This window comes from Oncorhynchus nerka, linkage group LG5 (assembly GCF_034236695.1).
Source record: "Oncorhynchus nerka isolate Pitt River linkage group LG5, Oner_Uvic_2.0, whole genome shotgun sequence".
In the NCBI taxonomy this organism is placed as follows: domain Eukaryota; kingdom Metazoa; phylum Chordata; class Actinopteri; order Salmoniformes; family Salmonidae; genus Oncorhynchus; species Oncorhynchus nerka.
Genome location: NC_088400.1, coordinates 16,962,008 through 16,978,888, shown reverse-complemented (window position 1 = coordinate 16,978,888; position 16,881 = coordinate 16,962,008).

Here is a 16,881-nt window from a genome sequence, read left to right as displayed (position 1 = left end):
CTTTCACTTTTACTTGAGTCGTTTTCTGTTAAAGTATCTTTACTTTTACTGACAAATGGGTATTTTTTTCAACCACTGTTATCAACAAGCTGTTTTTCACCCACAGGACTGCCGCTGACTGGATATGATTTATTTGTTTCACCATTCTCAGTATACCCTAGACCCTGTGAGTGAGATACTGGAACCGGAGCGCCTGGCACCGACGATCATATCACGCTCAAAGTTGCTTAGGTCACTAATTTTGCCCATTCTAACGTTCAATCGAACTGTAACTCTCTGTCTGTAGGAGCAAACTATTTTGGTGAACAGGGCGGTGTACCTGGCCAATTAGAGCAGATACAAAGGTAGTGCACTACTAAGAGCCGAGAGAGAGAGAGAGAGAGAGAGAGAGAGAGCCCCTTGAATTGAAGTGAGAGAGCATATATTGTGTCATCGCTTGCCAGCGGCGAGCTCCTGCTCCTCATAGTGTGGAAGCCAGCAGGTCAGAGGCAACAGCCATCCACAATGAGACATGCAGATCGAGGGGTAGCCATTAATGAGCCCCACTGCCACAGGCGTCTTAGCAGGGGTCCATTGTGGGGCAAGTCACAGAGAGAGGATCGAAACCTTTCCCAAACCGTATCGAGGCATGGCCCTGTTCAGTGGCGCTTATACAAATCAAATCACATGTATTTATATAGCCCTTCGTACATCAGCTGATATCTCAAAGTGCTGTACAGAAACCCAGCCTAAAACCCCAAACAGCAAGCATTGCAGGTGTAGAAGCACAGTGGATAGGAAAAACTCCCTAGAAAGGCCAAAACCTAGGAAGAAACCCAGAGAGGAACCAGGCTTTGAGGGGTGGCCAGTCCTCTTCTGGCTGTGCCGGGTGGAGATTATAACAGAACATGGCCAAGATGTTCAAATGTTCATAAATGACCAGCATGGTCAAATAATAATAATCACAGTAGTTGTCGAGGGTGCAACAAGTCAGCAACTTAGGAGTAAATGTCAGTTGGCTTTTCATAGCCGATCATTAAGAGTATCTCTACCAGTCCTGCTGTCACTAGAGAGTTGAAAACAGCAGGTCTGGGACAGGTAGCACGTCCGGTGAACAGGTCAGGGTTCCATAGCCGGAGGCAGAACAGTTGAAACTGGAGCAGCAGCACGACCAGGTGAACTGGGGACAGCAAGGAGTCATCATGCCAGGTAGTCCTGAGGCATGTTCCTAGGGCTCAGGTCCTCCGAGAGAGAGAAAGAACGAAAGAGAGAAAGGGAGAATTAGAGAGAGCATACTTAAATTCACACAGGACACCGGATAAGACAGGAGAAATACTCCAGATATAAGCCCCCCGACACAAACTACTGCAGCATAAATACTGGAGGCTGAGACAGGAGGGGTCAGGAGACACTGTGGCCCCTTCCGATGATAGCCCCGGACAGGGCCAAACAGGCAGGATATAAGGCTTTGCCAAAGCACAGCCCCCCCACCACTAGAGGGATATCTTCAACCACCAACTTACCATCCTGAGACAAGGCCGAGTATAGCCCACAAAGATCTCCGCCACGGCACAACCCAAGGGGGGGCGACAACCCAGACAGGATTGGCTGTATCTGGCTGTATCACCACCGGCCGTGATTGGGAGTCCTATATATAGGGTGGCACACAATTGGCTCAGCGTCGTCCGGGTTTGGCCGGTGAAGGTCATCATTGTAAATAAGAATTAGTTCTTAACTGACTTGCCTAGTTAAATAAAAGGTTAAATAAAAATAAATACATAAAAAGAGATGTGAATGGTTGTGTTTTGTTTCACTTTGGGTTCAGGTATCTCAAAAACAAAAGCATTTTTAGAGGATTGGCCCCTAGCCTATAACAGAGATGTAGCTTCCTCTCCTCTTCACCTCTAGCGTGCGTGTGTGCATGCATTTGAGTGAATGTGAATGTGTGCATCGTTGTCATTCAGTGTTTTAGGACTGTGATAGTGTATCTGGGTGTCCCATTGTCGTAGGCTGACACTGCAGAGCAGAGCAGAACAGAGCTGGGTAGTGTATTGTACTGCTGGTGTACAGTTGAACCAGATTCCCCTGACGTCTCCTGATAGTAGTTCAGAGCACGACAGCAGCACAGAGACACACACACGCACAAACACACAGCCAAGACACACACACGCAGTCTATTTATACTGTAGTGCTCCTCTTCTTATCAGGAGAGGGTACTTATAACCACACTACCGAGACACAACCACTCACTTCACTTGCCAGGTCACACCGTGATACAAGACAGTTTTTGACGTCCATCCATGTCTGAGGATGTCGGGAGATGACATGGAAACCAGCCACTAGGGGCAACAGGAGCGCTGTTACCTTCAAGTAAGTTTTGGTTTTGCTAGGGTGTTGTGGACAGGGATGGCAGATGGGTGTAAGCATAACCTTAACCCTTACCTTAACCACTCAGAGTTAATGCATAACTTTAACCCTTACATTGATGATTCAGAGTTAATACCTAACCTTAAGATTTCAGAGATAATTCCTATCTTAACCCTAAACACTTGGAAATGTATTGTTTGCAGAAAATAAATCATAGACTTGAATACATTTCCTTTATCAGAGACATATAACCTGACCTTTTAATATATGGATAATGTAATAGAATAAGGACCTAGTAAGAGAAAATATAACGTATGAATACACAGTAGATCTAATAATCCTGAAAAGCAAAGCGAGAGTGTAGGAATGCAGATCTAGTTCATGAATGAAGGTTGAACAGTACAGTTCCCTCACATCATTATCTGAGTCCATAAATTACACTGTATTCCTTATCGGCCTTGGTCAAAAAATAGCCACATTGAAAGGGTTTAGGGTGCCATTTGGGAAGCAGACACCACTTTGAACGGCAGAAATAAACTCATTGGTTATCACCTTGCTCTGAAGAGACCTTCTCTGATACAGTTATCAGAGTTACAGTTATCAGAGAAGAGACCAGTAAAGAACTGTATCAGTTAACAGAGAAGAGAACAGTAAAGAACTGTATCATTTAACAGAGAAGAGACCAGTTTATAACTGTATCAGTTATCAGAGAAGAGACCAGTATAGAACTGTATCAGTTATCAGAGAAGGGAACAGTATAGAACTGTATCAGTTATCAGAGAAGAGACCAGTATAGAACTGTATCAGTTATCAGAGAAGAGACCAGTATAGAACTGTATCAGTGGTCAGAGAAGAGACCAGTATAGAACTGTATCAGTTATCAGAGAAGAGACCAGTATAGAACTGTATCAGTTATCAGAGAAGAGAACAGTATAGAACTGTATCAGTTATCAGAGAAGAGACCAGTATAGAACTGTATCAGTGGTCAGAGAAGGGAACAGTATAGAACTGTATCAGAGAAGAGAACAGTATAGAACCGTATCAGAGAAGAGACCAGTATAGAACTGTATCAGAGAAGAGACCAGTAAAGAACTGTATAAGTTATCAGAGAAGAGACCAGTATAGAACTGTATCAGAGAAGAGACCAGTATAGAACTGTATCAGTTATCAGAGAAGAGACCAGTATAGAACTGTATCAGAGAAGAGACCAGTATAGAACTGTATCAGTTATCAGAGAAGGGAACAGTATAGAACTGTATCAGTTATCAGAGAAGAGAACAGTAAAGAACTGTATCAGTTATCAGAGAAGAGACCAGTATAGAACTGTATCAGTTATCAGAGAAGAGACCAGTAAAGAACTGTATCAGTTAACAGAGAAGAGAACAGTAAAGAACTGTATCATTTAACAGAGAAGAGACCAGTATTGAACTGTATCAGTTATCAGAGAAGAGAACAGTATAGAACTGTATCAGTTATCAGAGAAGAGACCAGTATAGAACTGTATCAGTTATCAAAGAAGAGACCAGTATAGAACTGTATCAGTTATCAGAGAAGAGAACAGTATAGAACTGTATCAGTTATCAGAGAAGAGACCAGTATAGAACTGTATCAGTGGTCAGAGAAGGGAACAGTATAGAACTGTATCAGAGAAGAGAACAGTATAGAACCGTATCAGAGAAGAGACCAGTATAGAACTGTATCAGAGAAGAGACCAGTATAGAACTGTATCAGAGAAGAGACCAGTATAGAACTGTATCAGAGAAGAGACCAGTATAGAACTGTATCAGTTATCAGAGAAGAGACCAGTATAGAACTGTATCAGTTATCAGAGAAGAGAACAGTAAAGAACTGTATCAGTTATCAGAGAAGAGACCAGTATAGAACTGTATCAGTTATCAGAGAAGAGAACAGTATAGAACTGTATCAGTTATCAGAGAAGAGACCAGTATAGAACTGTATCAGTTATCAGAGAAGAGAACAGTATAGAACTGTATCAGTTATCAGAGAAGAGAAGAGACCAGTATCAGAAAGAGAACAGTATAGAACTGTATCAGTTATCAGAGAAGAGACCAGTATAGAACTGTATCAGTTAACAGAGAAGAGACCAGTATAGAACTGTATCAGTTATCAGAGAAGAGACCAGTATAGAACTGTATCAGTTAGAGAAGAGAAGAGAACCAGTATAGAACTGTCAGAGAAGAGAACAGTATAGAACTGTATCAGTTATCAGAGAAGAGAACAGTATAGAACTGTATCAGTTATCAGAGAAGAGACCAGTATAGAACTGTATCAGTTATCAGAGAAGAGACCAGTATAGAACTGTATCAGTTAACAGAGAAGAGACCAGTATAGAACTGTATCAGTTATCAGAGAAGAGACCAGTATAGAACTGTATCAGTTATCAGAGAAGAGACCAGTATAGAACTGTATCATCATAGAACTGTATCAGTTATCAGAAGAGACCAGTATAGAACTGTATCAGTTATCAGAGAAGAGACCAGTATAGAACAGTTATCAGAGAACAGTAAAGTATCAGTTATCAGAGAAGAGAACAGTATAGAACTGTATCAGTTATCAGAGAAGAGACCAGTATAGAACTGTATCAGTTATCAGAGAAGAGAACAGTATAGAACTGTATCAGTTATCAGAGAAGAGACCAGTATAGAACTGTATCAGTTATCAGAGAAGAGACCAGTATAGAACTGTATCAGTTATCAGAGAAGAGACCAGAACTGTATCAGTTAACAGAGAAGAGACCAGTATAGAACTGTATCAGAGAAGAGACCAGTATAGAACTGTATCAGTTATCAGAGAAGAGACCAGTATAGAACTGTATCAGTTATCAGAGAAGAGACCAGTATAGAACTGTATCAGTTTACCAGTATAGAACTGTATCAGTTATCAGAGAACCAGTATAGAACTGTATCAGTTATCAGAAGAAAGAGAACCAGTATAGAACTGTATCAGTTAACAGAGAAGAGACCAGTATAGAACTGTATCAGTTAAGAGAAGAGACCAGTATAGAACTGTATCAGTTATCAGAGAAGAGAACAGTATAGAACTCAGTTATCAGAGAAGAGAACAGTATAGAACTGTATCAGTTATCAGAGAAGAGACCAGTATAGAACTGTATCAGTTATCAGAGAAGAGACCAGTATAGAACTGTATCAGTTATCAGAGAAGAGACCAGTATAGAACTGTATCAGAGAAGAGACCAGTATAGAACTGTATCAGTTATCAGAGAAGAGACCAGTATAGAACTCAGTTATCAGATAAGAGAACAGTAAAGTTAGTTAACAGAGAAGAGACCAGTATAGAACTGTATCAGTTATCAGACTGAAGAGACCAGTATAGAACTGTATCAGTTATCAGAGAAGAGACCAGTATAGAACTGTATATCAGAGAAGAACAGTGTATCAGTTATCAGAGAAGAGACCAGTATAGAACTGTATCAGAGAAGAGACCAGTTAGAACTGTATCAGTTATCAGAGAAGAGACCAGTATAGAACTGTATCAGTTATCAGAGAAGAGAACAGTATAGAACTGTATCAGTTATCAGAGAAGAGACCAGTATAGAACTGTATCAGTATCAGAGAAGAGAACAGTATAGAACTGTATCAGTTAACAGAGAAGAGACCAGTATAGAACTGTATCAGTTAACAGAGAAGAGACCAGTATAGAACTGTATCAGTTATCAGAGAAGAGACCAGTATAGAACTGTATCAGTTATCAGAGAAGAGACCAGTATAGAACTGTATCAGTTATCAGAGAAGAGACCAGTATAGAACTGTATCAGTTATCAGAGAAGAGACCAGTATAGAACTGTATCAGTATAGAACTGTATCAGTTATCAGAAGAGACCAGTATAGAACTGTATCAGTTATCAGAGAAGAGAACAGTATAGAACTGTATCAGTTAACAGAGAAGAGACCAGTATAGAACTGTATCAGTTATCAGAGAAGAGACCAGTATAGAACTGTATCAGTTATCAGAGAAGAGACCAGTATAGAACTGTATCAGTTATCAGAGAAGAGACCAGTATAGAACTGTATCAGTTATCAGAGAAGAGACCAGTATAGAACTGTATCAGTTATCAGAGAAGAGACCAGTATAGAACTGTTATCAGAGAAGAGACCAGTATAGAACTGTATCAGTTATCAGAAGAGACCAGTATAGAACTGTATCAGTTATCAGAGAAGAGACCAGTATAGAACTGTATCAGTTATCAGAGAAGAGACCAGTATAGAACTGTATCAGTTATCAGAGAAGAGACCAGTATAGAACTGTATCAGTTATCAGAGAAGAGACCAGTATAGAACTGTATCAGTTATCAGAAGAGACCAGTATAGAACTGTATCAGTTATCAGAGAAGAGACCAGTATAGAACTGTATCAGTTATCAGAGAAGAGACCAGTATAGAACTGTATCAGTTAACAGAGAACAGTATAGAACTGTATCAGTTATCAGAGAGAACAGTAAAGAACTGTATCAGTTATCAGAGAAGAGACCAGTATAGAACTGTATCAGTTATCAGAGAAGAGACCAGAAGAAAGATCCAGTATAGAACTGTATCAGTTATCAGAGAAGGGAACAGCATAGAACTGTATCAGTTATCAGAGAAGAGACCAGTATAGAACTGTATCAGTTATCAGAGAAGAGAACAGTATAGAACTGTATCAGTTATCAGAGAAGAGACCAGTATAGAACTGTATCAGTTATCAGAGAAGAGACCAGTATAGAACTGTATCAGTTATCAGAGAAGAGAACAGTAAAGAACTGTATCAGTTATCAGAGAAGAGACCAGTATAGAACTGTATCAGTTATCAGAGAAGAGACCAGTATAGAACTGTATCAGTTATCAGAGAAGAGACCAGTATAGAACTGTATCAGTTATCAGAGTAAGAGAACAGTATAGAACTGTATCAGTTATCAGAAGAGAAGAGAACTGTATCAGTATAGAACTGTATCAGTTATCAGAGAAGAGACCAGTATAGAACTGTATCAGTTATCAGAGAAGAGACAGTATAGAACTGTATCAGTTATCAGAGAAGAGACCAGTATAGAACTGTATCAGTTATCAGAGAAGAGACCAGTATAGAACTGTATCAGTTATCAGAGAAGAGACCAGTATAGAACTGTATCAGTTAACAGAGAAGAGACCAGTATAGAACTGTATCAGTTAACAGAGAAGAGACCAGTATAGAACTGTATCAGTGGTCAGAGAAGGGAACAGTATAGAACTGTATCAGTTATCAGAGAAGAGACCAGTATAGAACTGTATCAGTTATCAGAGAAGAGACCAGTATAGAACTGTATCAGTTAACAGAGAAGAGACCAGTATAGAACTGTATCAGTTAACAGAGTAGAGAACAGTATAGAACTGTATCAGTTATCAGAGAAGAGACCAGTATAGAACTGTATCAGTTATCAGAGAAGAGACCAGTATAGAACTGTATCAGTTATCAGAGAAGAGACCAGTATAGAACTGTATCAGAGAAGAGACCAGTATAGAACTGTATCAGAGAAGAGACCAGTATAGAACTGTATCAGTTATCAGAGAAGAGACCAGTATATAACTGTATCAGTTATCAGAGAAGAGAACAGTAAAGAACTGTATCAGTTAACAGAGAAGAGACCAGTATAGAACTGTATCAGTTATCAGAGAAGAGACCAGTATAGAACTGTATCAGTTATCAGAGAAGAGACCAGTATAGAACTGTATCAGTTATCAGAGAAGAGACCAGTATATAACTGTATCAGTGGTCAGAGAAGGGAACAGTATAGAACGGTATCAGTTATCAGAGTAGAGAACAGTATAGAACTGTATCAGTTATCAGAGAAGAGACCAGTATAGAACTGTATCAGTTATCAGAGAAGAGACCAGTATAGAACTGTATCAGTTAACAGAGAACAGTAAAGAACTGTATCAGTGGTCAGAGAAGGGAACAGTAAAGAACTGTATCAGTTATCAGAGAAGAGACCAGTATAGAACTGTATCAGTTATCAGAGAAGAGACCAGTATAGAAATGTATCAGTTATCAGAGAAGAGAACAGTATAGAACTGTATCAGTTATCAGAGAAGAGACCAGTATAGAACTGTATCAGAGAAGAGACCAGTATAGAACTGTATCAGAGAAGAGACCAGTATAGAACTGTATCAGTTATCAGAGAAGAGAACAGTAAAGAACTGTATCAGTTAACAGAGAAGAGACCAGTATAGAACTGTATCAGTTATCAGAGAAGAGACCAGTATAGAACTGTATCAGTTATCAGAGAAGAGACCAGTATAGAACCGTATCAGTTAACAGAGAAGAGACCAGTATAGAACTGTATCAGTTATCAGAGAAGAGACCAGTATAGAACTGTATCAGTTATCAGAGAAGAGAACAGTGTAGAACCGTATCAGAGAAGAGACCAGTATAGAACTGTATCAGTTATCAGAGAAGAGACCAGTATAGAACTGTATCAGTTATCAGAGAAGGGAACAGTATAGAACTGTATCAGCTATCAGAGTAGAGACCAGTATAGAACTGTATCAGTTATCAGAGAGGAGACCAGTATAGAACTGTATCAGTTATCAGAGAAGAGAACAGTAAAGAACTGTATCAGTTATCAGAGAAGAGAACAGTAAAGAACTGTATCAGTTATCAGAGAAGAGACCAGTATAGAACCGTATCAGAGAAGAGACCAGTATAGAACTGTATCAGTTAACAGAGAAGAGAACAGTAAAGAACTGTATCAGTTATCAGAGAAGAGACCAGTATAGAACTGTATCAGTTATCAGAGAAGAGAACAGTGTAGAACCGTATCAGAGAAGAGACCAGTATAGAACTGTATCAGTTATCAGAGAAGGGAACAGTATAGAACTGTATCAGTTATCAGAGTAGAGACCAGTATAGAACTGTATCAGTTATCAGAGAGGAGACCAGTATAGAACTGTATCAGTTATCAGAGAAGAGAACAGTAAAGAACTGTATCAGTTATCAGAGAAGAGAACAGTGTAGAACCGTATCAGAGAAGAGAACAGTATAGAACTGTATCAGTTATCAGAGAAGAGAACAGTAAAGAACTGTATCAGTTATCAGAGAAGAGACCAGTATAGAACTGTATCAGTTATCAGAGAAGAGACCAGTATAGAACTGTATCAGTTATCAGAGAAGAGACCAGTAAAGAACTGTATCAGTTATCAGAGAAGAGACCAGTATAGAACTGTATCAGTTATCAGAGAAGAGAAGAGAACAGTATAGAACTGTATCAGTTAACAGAGAAGAGACCAGTATAGAACTGTATCAGTTAACAGAGTAGAGACCAGTATAGAACTGTATCAGTTATCAGAGAAGAGAACAGAAATGAACTGTATCAGTTATCAGAGAAGAGAACAGTAAAGAACTGTATCAGTTAACAGAGAAGAGACCAGTATAGAACTGTATCAGTTAACAGAGTAGAGACCAGTATAGAACTGTATCAGTTATCAGAGTATAGAACTGTATCAGTGGTCAGAGAAGGGAACAGTATAGAACTGTATCAGTTATCAGAGAAGAGAACAGTAAAGAACTGTATCAGTTATAAAGAACTGTATCAGTTATCAGAGAAGAGACCAGTATAGAACTGTATCAGTTATCAGAGAAGAGACCAGTATAGAACTGTATCAGAGAAGAGGCCAGTAAAGAACTGTATCAGTTATCAGAGAAGAGAACAGTATAGAACTGTATCAGTTATCAGAGAAGAGAACAGTATAGAACTGTATCAGTTATCAGAGAAGAGAACAGTAAAGAACTGTATCAGTTATCAGAGAAGAGACTAGTAAAGAACTGTATCAGTTATCAGAGAAGAGACCAGTATAGAACTGTATCAGTTATCAGAGAAGAGAACAGTATAGAACTGTATCAGTTATCAGAGAAGAGAACAGTATAGAACTGTATCAGTTAACAGAGAAGAGACCAGTATAGAACTGTATCAGTTAACAGAGTAGAGACCAGTATAGAACTGTATCAGTTATCAGAGAAGAGAACAGAAATGAACTGTATCAGTTATCAGAGAAGAGAACAGTAAAGAACTGTATCAGTTAACAGAGAAGAGACCAGTATAGAACTGTATCAGTTAACAGAGTAGAGACCAGTATAGAACTGTATCAGTTATCAGAGAAGAGACCAGTATAGAACTGTATCAGTGGTCAGAGAAGGGAACAGTATAGAACTGTATCAGTTATCAGAGAAGAGAACAGTAAAGAACTGTATCAGTTAACAGAGAAGAGAACAGTAAAGAACTGTATCAGTTAACAGAGAAGAGACCAGTATAGAACTGTATCAGTTATCAGAGAAGAGACCAGTATAGAACTGTATCAGAGAAGAGGCCAGTAAAGAACTGTATCAGTTATCAGAGAAGAGAACAGTATAGAACTGTATCAGTTATCAGAGAAGAGAACAGTATAGAACTGTATCAGTTATCAGAGAAGAGAACAGTAAAGAACTGTATCAGTTATCAGAAGAGACTAGTAAAGAACTGTATAGTTATCAGAGAAGAACTGTATCAGTTATCAGAGAAGAGACCAGTATAGAACTGTATCAGTTATCAGAGAAGAGACCAGTATAGAACTGTATCAGTTATCAGAGAAGAGACCAGTATAGAACTGTTATCAGAGAAGAGACCAGTATAGAACTGTATCAGTTATCAGAGAAGAACTAGAACTGTATCAGTTATCAGAGAAGAGACCAGTATAGAACTGTATCAGTTATCAGAGAAGAGACCAGTATAGAACTGTATCAGTTATCAGAGAAGAGACCAGTATAGAACTGTATCAGTTATCAGAGAAGAGACCAGTTAGAACTGTATCAGTTATCAGAGAAGAGACCAGTATAGAACTGTATCAGTTAACAGAGAAGAGACCAGTATAGAACTGTATCAGTTATCAGAGAAGAGACCAGTATAGAACCGTATCAGTTATCAGAGAAGAGACCAGTATAGAACTGTATCAGTTATCAGAGAAGAGACCAGTAAAGAACTGTATCAGTTATCAGAGAAGAGAACAGTGTAGAACCGTATCAGAGAAGAGACCAGTATAGAACTGTATCAGTTATCAGAGAAGAGACCAGTATAGAACTGTATCAGTTATCAGAGAAGGGAACAGTATAGAACTGTATCAGTTATCAGAGTAGAGACCAGTATAGAACTGTATCAGTTATCAGAGAGGAGACCAGTATAGAACTGTATCAGTTATCAGAGAAGAGAACAGTAAAGAACTGTATCAGTTATCAGAGAAGAGAACAGTAAAGAACTGTATCAGTTATCAGAGAAGAGACCAGTATAGAACCGTATCAGAGAAGAGACCAGTATAGAACTGTATCAGTTAACAGAGAAGAGAACAGTAAAGAACTGTATCAGTTATCAGAGAAGAGACCAGTATAGAACTGTATCAGTTATCAGAGAAGAGAACAGTGTAGAACCGTATCAGAGAAGAGACCAGTATAGAACTGTATCAGTTATCAGAGAAGGGAACAGTATAGAACTGTATCAGTTATCAGAGTAGAGACCAGTATAGAACTGTATCAGTTATCAGAGAGGAGACCAGTATAGAACTGTATCAGTTATCAGAGAAGAGAACAGTAAAGAACTGTATCAGTTATCAGAGAAGAGAACAGTGTAGAACCGTATCAGAGAAGAGAACAGTATAGAACTGTATCAGTTATCAGAGAAGAGAACAGTAAAGAACTGTATCAGTTATCAGAGAAGAGACCAGTATAGAACTGTATCAGTTATCAGAGAAGAGACCAGTATAGAACTGTATCAGTTATCAGAGAAGAGACCAGTAAAGAACTGTATCAGTTATCAGAGAAGAGACCAGTATAGAACTGTATCAGTTATCAGAGAAGAGAACAGTATAGAACTGTATCAGTTAACAGAGAAGAGACCAGTATAGAACTGTATCAGTTAACAGAGTAGAGACCAGTATAGAACTGTATCAGTTATCAGAGAAGAGAACAGAAATGAACTGTATCAGTTATCAGAGAAGAGAACAGTAAAGAACTGTATCAGTTAACAGAGAAGAGACCAGTATAGAACTGTATCAGTTAACAGAGTAGAGACCAGTATAGAACTGTATCAGTTATCAGAGAAGAGACCAGTATAGAACTGTATCAGTGGTCAGAGAAGGGAACAGTATAGAACTGTATCAGTTATCAGAGAAGAGAACAGTAAAGAACTGTATCAGTTAACAGAGAAGAGAACAGTAAAGAACTGTATCAGTTAACAGAGAAGAGACCAGTATAGAACTGTATCAGTTATCAGAGAAGAGACCAGTATAGAACTGTATCAGAGAAGAGGCCAGTAAAGAACTGTATCAGTTATCAGAGAAGAGAACAGTATAGAACTGTATCAGTTATCAGAGAAGAGAACAGTATAGAACTGTATCAGTTATCAGAGAAGAGAACAGTAAAGAACTGTATCAGTTATCAGAGAAGAGACTAGTAAAGAACTGTATCAGTTATCAGAGAAGAGACCAGTATAGAACTGTATCAGTTATCAGAGAAGAGAACAGTATAGAACTGTATCAGTTATCAGAGAAGAGACCAGTATAGAACTGTATCAGTTATCAGAGAAGAGACCAGTATAGAACTGTATCAGTTATCAGAGAAGAGACCAGTATAGAACTGTATCAGTTATCAGAGAAGAGACCAGTATAGAACCGTATCAGTTAACAGAGAAGAGAACAGTATAGAACTGTATCAGTTATCAGAGAAGAGACCAGTATAGAACTGTATCAGTTATCAGAGAAGAGACCAGTATAGAACCGTATCAGTTATCAGAGAAGAGAACAGTATAGAACTGTATCAGTTAACAGAGAAGAGACCAGTATAGAACTGTATCAGTTAACAGAGAAGAGACCAGTATAGAACTGTATCAGAGAAGAGACCAGTATAGAACTGTATCAGTTAACAGAGAAGAGAACAGTATAGAACTGTATCAGTTATCAGAGAAGGGAACAGTATAGAACTGTATCAGTTATCAGAGTAGAGACCAGTATAGAACTGTATCAGTTAACAGAGTAGAGACCAGTATAGAACTGTATCAGTTATCAGAGAAGAGACCAGTATAGAACTGTATCAGTGGTCAGAGAAGGGAACAGTATAGAACTGTATCAGTTATCAGAGAAGAGAACAGTAAAGAACTGTATCAGTTATCAGAGAAGAGAACAGTAAAGAACTGTATCAGTTAACAGAGAAGAGACCAGTATAGAACTGTATCAGTTATCAGAGAAGAGACCAGTATAGAACTGTATCAGTTATCAGAGAAGAGACCAGTATAGAACTGTATCAGAGAAGAGACCAGTAAAGAACTGTATCAGTTATCAGAGAAGAGACCAGTAAAGAACTGTATCAGTTAACAGAGAAGAGACCAGTAAAGAACTGTATCAGTTATCAGAGAAGAGACCAGTATAGAACTGTATCAGTTATCAGAGAAGAGACCAGTATAGAACTGTATCAGTTATCAGAGAAGAGACCAGTATAGAACTGTATCAGAGAAGAGGCCAGTAAAGAACTGTATCAGTTATCAGAGAAGAGAACAGTATAGAACTGTATCAGTTATCAGAGAAGAGAACAGTATAGAACTGTATCAGTTATCAGAGAAGAGAACAGTAAAGAACTGTATCAGTTATCAGAGAAGAGACCAGTAAAGAACTGTATCAGTTATCAGAGAAGAGACCAGTATAGAACTGTATCAGTTATCAGAGAAGAGAACAGTATAGAACTGTATCAGTTATCAGAGAAGAGACCAGTATAGAACTGTATCAGTTATCAGAGAAGAGACCAGTATAGAACTGTATCAGAGAAGAGACCAGTATAGAACTGTATCAGTTATCAGAGAAGAGACCAGTATAGAACTGTATCAGTTATCAGAGAAGAGACCAGTATAGAACTGTATCAGTTATCAGAGAAGAGACCAGTATAGAACCGTATCAGTTAACAGAGAAGAGAACAGTATAGAACTGTATCAGTTATCAGAGAAGAGACCAGTATAGAACTGTATCAGTTATCAGAGAAGAGACCAGTATAGAACCGTATCAGTTATCAGAGAAGAGACCAGTATAGAACCGTATCAGTTATCAGAGAAGAGAACAGTATAGAACTGTATCAGTTAACAGAGAAGAGACCAGTATAGAACTGTATCAGTTATCAGAGAAGAGAACAGTAAAGAACTGTATCAGTTATCAGAGAAGAGAACAGTAAAGAACTGTATCAGTTAACAGAGAAGAGACCAGTATAGAACTGTATCAGTTATCAGAGAAGAGACCAGTATAGAACTGTATCAGTTATCAGAGAAGAGACCAGTATAGAACTGTATCAGAGAAGAGACCAGTAAAGAACTGTATCAGTTATCAGAGAAGAGACCAGTAAAGAACTGTATCAGTTAACAGAGAAGAGACCAGTAAAGAACTGTATCAGTTATCAGAGAAGAGACCAGTATAGAACTGTATCAGTTATCAGAGAAGAGACCAGTATAGAACTGTATCAGTTATCAGAGAAGAGACCAGTATAGAACTGTATCAGAGAAGAGGCCAGTAAAGAACTGTATCAGTTATCAGAGAAGAGAACAGTATAGAACTGTATCAGTTATCAGAGAAGAGAACAGTATAGAACTGTATCAGTTATCAGAGAAGAGAACAGTAAAGAACTGTATCAGTTATCAGAGAAGAGACCAGTAAAGAACTGTATCAGTTATCAGAGAAGAGACCAGTATAGAACTGTATCAGTTATCAGAGAAGAGAACAGTATAGAACTGTATCAGTTATCAGAGAAGAGACCAGTATAGAACTGTATCAGTTATCAGAGAAGAGACCAGTATAGAACTGTATCAGAGAAGAGACCAGTATAGAACTGTATCAGTTATCAGAGAAGAGACCAGTATAGAACTGTATCAGTTATCAGAGAAGAGACCAGTATAGAACTGTATCAGAGAAGAGACCAGTATAGAACTGTATCAGTTATCAGAGAAGAGACCAGTATAGAACTGTATCAGTTATCAGAGAAGAGACCAGTATAGAACTGTATCAGTTATCAGTTAGAAGAGACCAGTATAGAACTGTATCAGTTATCAGAGAAGAGACCAGTATAGAACTGTATCAGTTATCAGAGAAGAGACAGTATAGAACTGTATCAGTTAACAGAGAAGAGACCAGTATAGAACTGTATCAGTTAACAGAGAAGAGAACAGTATAGAACTGTATCAGTTATCAGAGAAGGGAACAGTATAGAACTGTATCAGTTATCAGAGTAGAGACCAGTATAGAACTGTATCAGTTATCAGAGAGACCAGTATAGAACTGTATCAGTTATCAGAGAAGAGAACTGTATCAGTTATCAGAGAAGAGAACAGTATAGAACTGTATCAGTTATCAGAGAAGAGAACAGTATAGAACTGTATCAGTTATCAGAGAAGAGAACAGTAAAGAACTGTATCAGTTATCAGAGAAGAGACCAGTATAGAACTGTATCAGTTATCAGAGAAGAGACCAGTATAGAACTGTATCAGTTATCAGAGAAGAGACCAGTATAGAACTGTATCAGTTATCAGAGAAGAGACCAGTATAAAACTGTATCAGTTATCAGAGAAGAGACCAGTAAAGAACTGTATCAGTTATCAGAGAAGAGACCAGTATAGAACTGTATCAGTTATCAGAGAAGAGACCAGTATAGAACTGTATCAGTTAACAGAGAAGAGACCAGTATAGAACTGTATCAGTTAACAGAGTAGAGACCAGTATAGAACTGTATCAGTTATCAGAGAAGAGAACAGTAATGAACTGTATCAGTTATCAGAGAAGAGAACAGTATAGAACTGTATCAGTTATCAGAGAAGAGACCAGTATAGAACTGTATCAGTGGTCAGAGAAGGGAACAGTATAGAACTGTATCAGTTATCAGAGAAGAGAACAGTAAAGAACTGTATCAGTTATCAGAGAAGAGAACAGTAAAGAACTGTATCAGTTAACAGAGAAGAGCCCAGTATAGAACTGTATCAGTTATCAGAGAAGAGACCAGTATAGAACTGTATCAGTTATCAGAGAAGAGACCAGTATAGAACTGTATCAGAGAAGAGACCAGTAAAGAACTGTATCAGTTATCAGAGAAGAGACCAGTAAAGAACTGTATCAGTTAACAGAGAAGAGACCAGTATAGAACTGTATCAGTTATCAGAGAAGAGACCAGTATAGAACTGTATCAGTTATCAGAGAAGAGACCAGTATAGAACTGTATCAGTTATCAGAGAAGGGACCAGTATAGAACTGTATCAGTTATCAGAGAAGGGAACAGTATAGAACTGTATCAGTTATCAGAGAACAGAACAGTATAGAACTGTATCAGTTATCAGAGAAGAGACCAGTATAGAACTGTATCATCAGAGAAGAGACCAGTATAGAACTGTATCAGAGAAGAGACCAGTATAGAACTGTATCAGTTATAGACCAGTATAGAACTGTATCAGTTATCAGAGAAGAGACCAGTATAGAACTGTATCAGTTATCAGAGAAGAGAACAG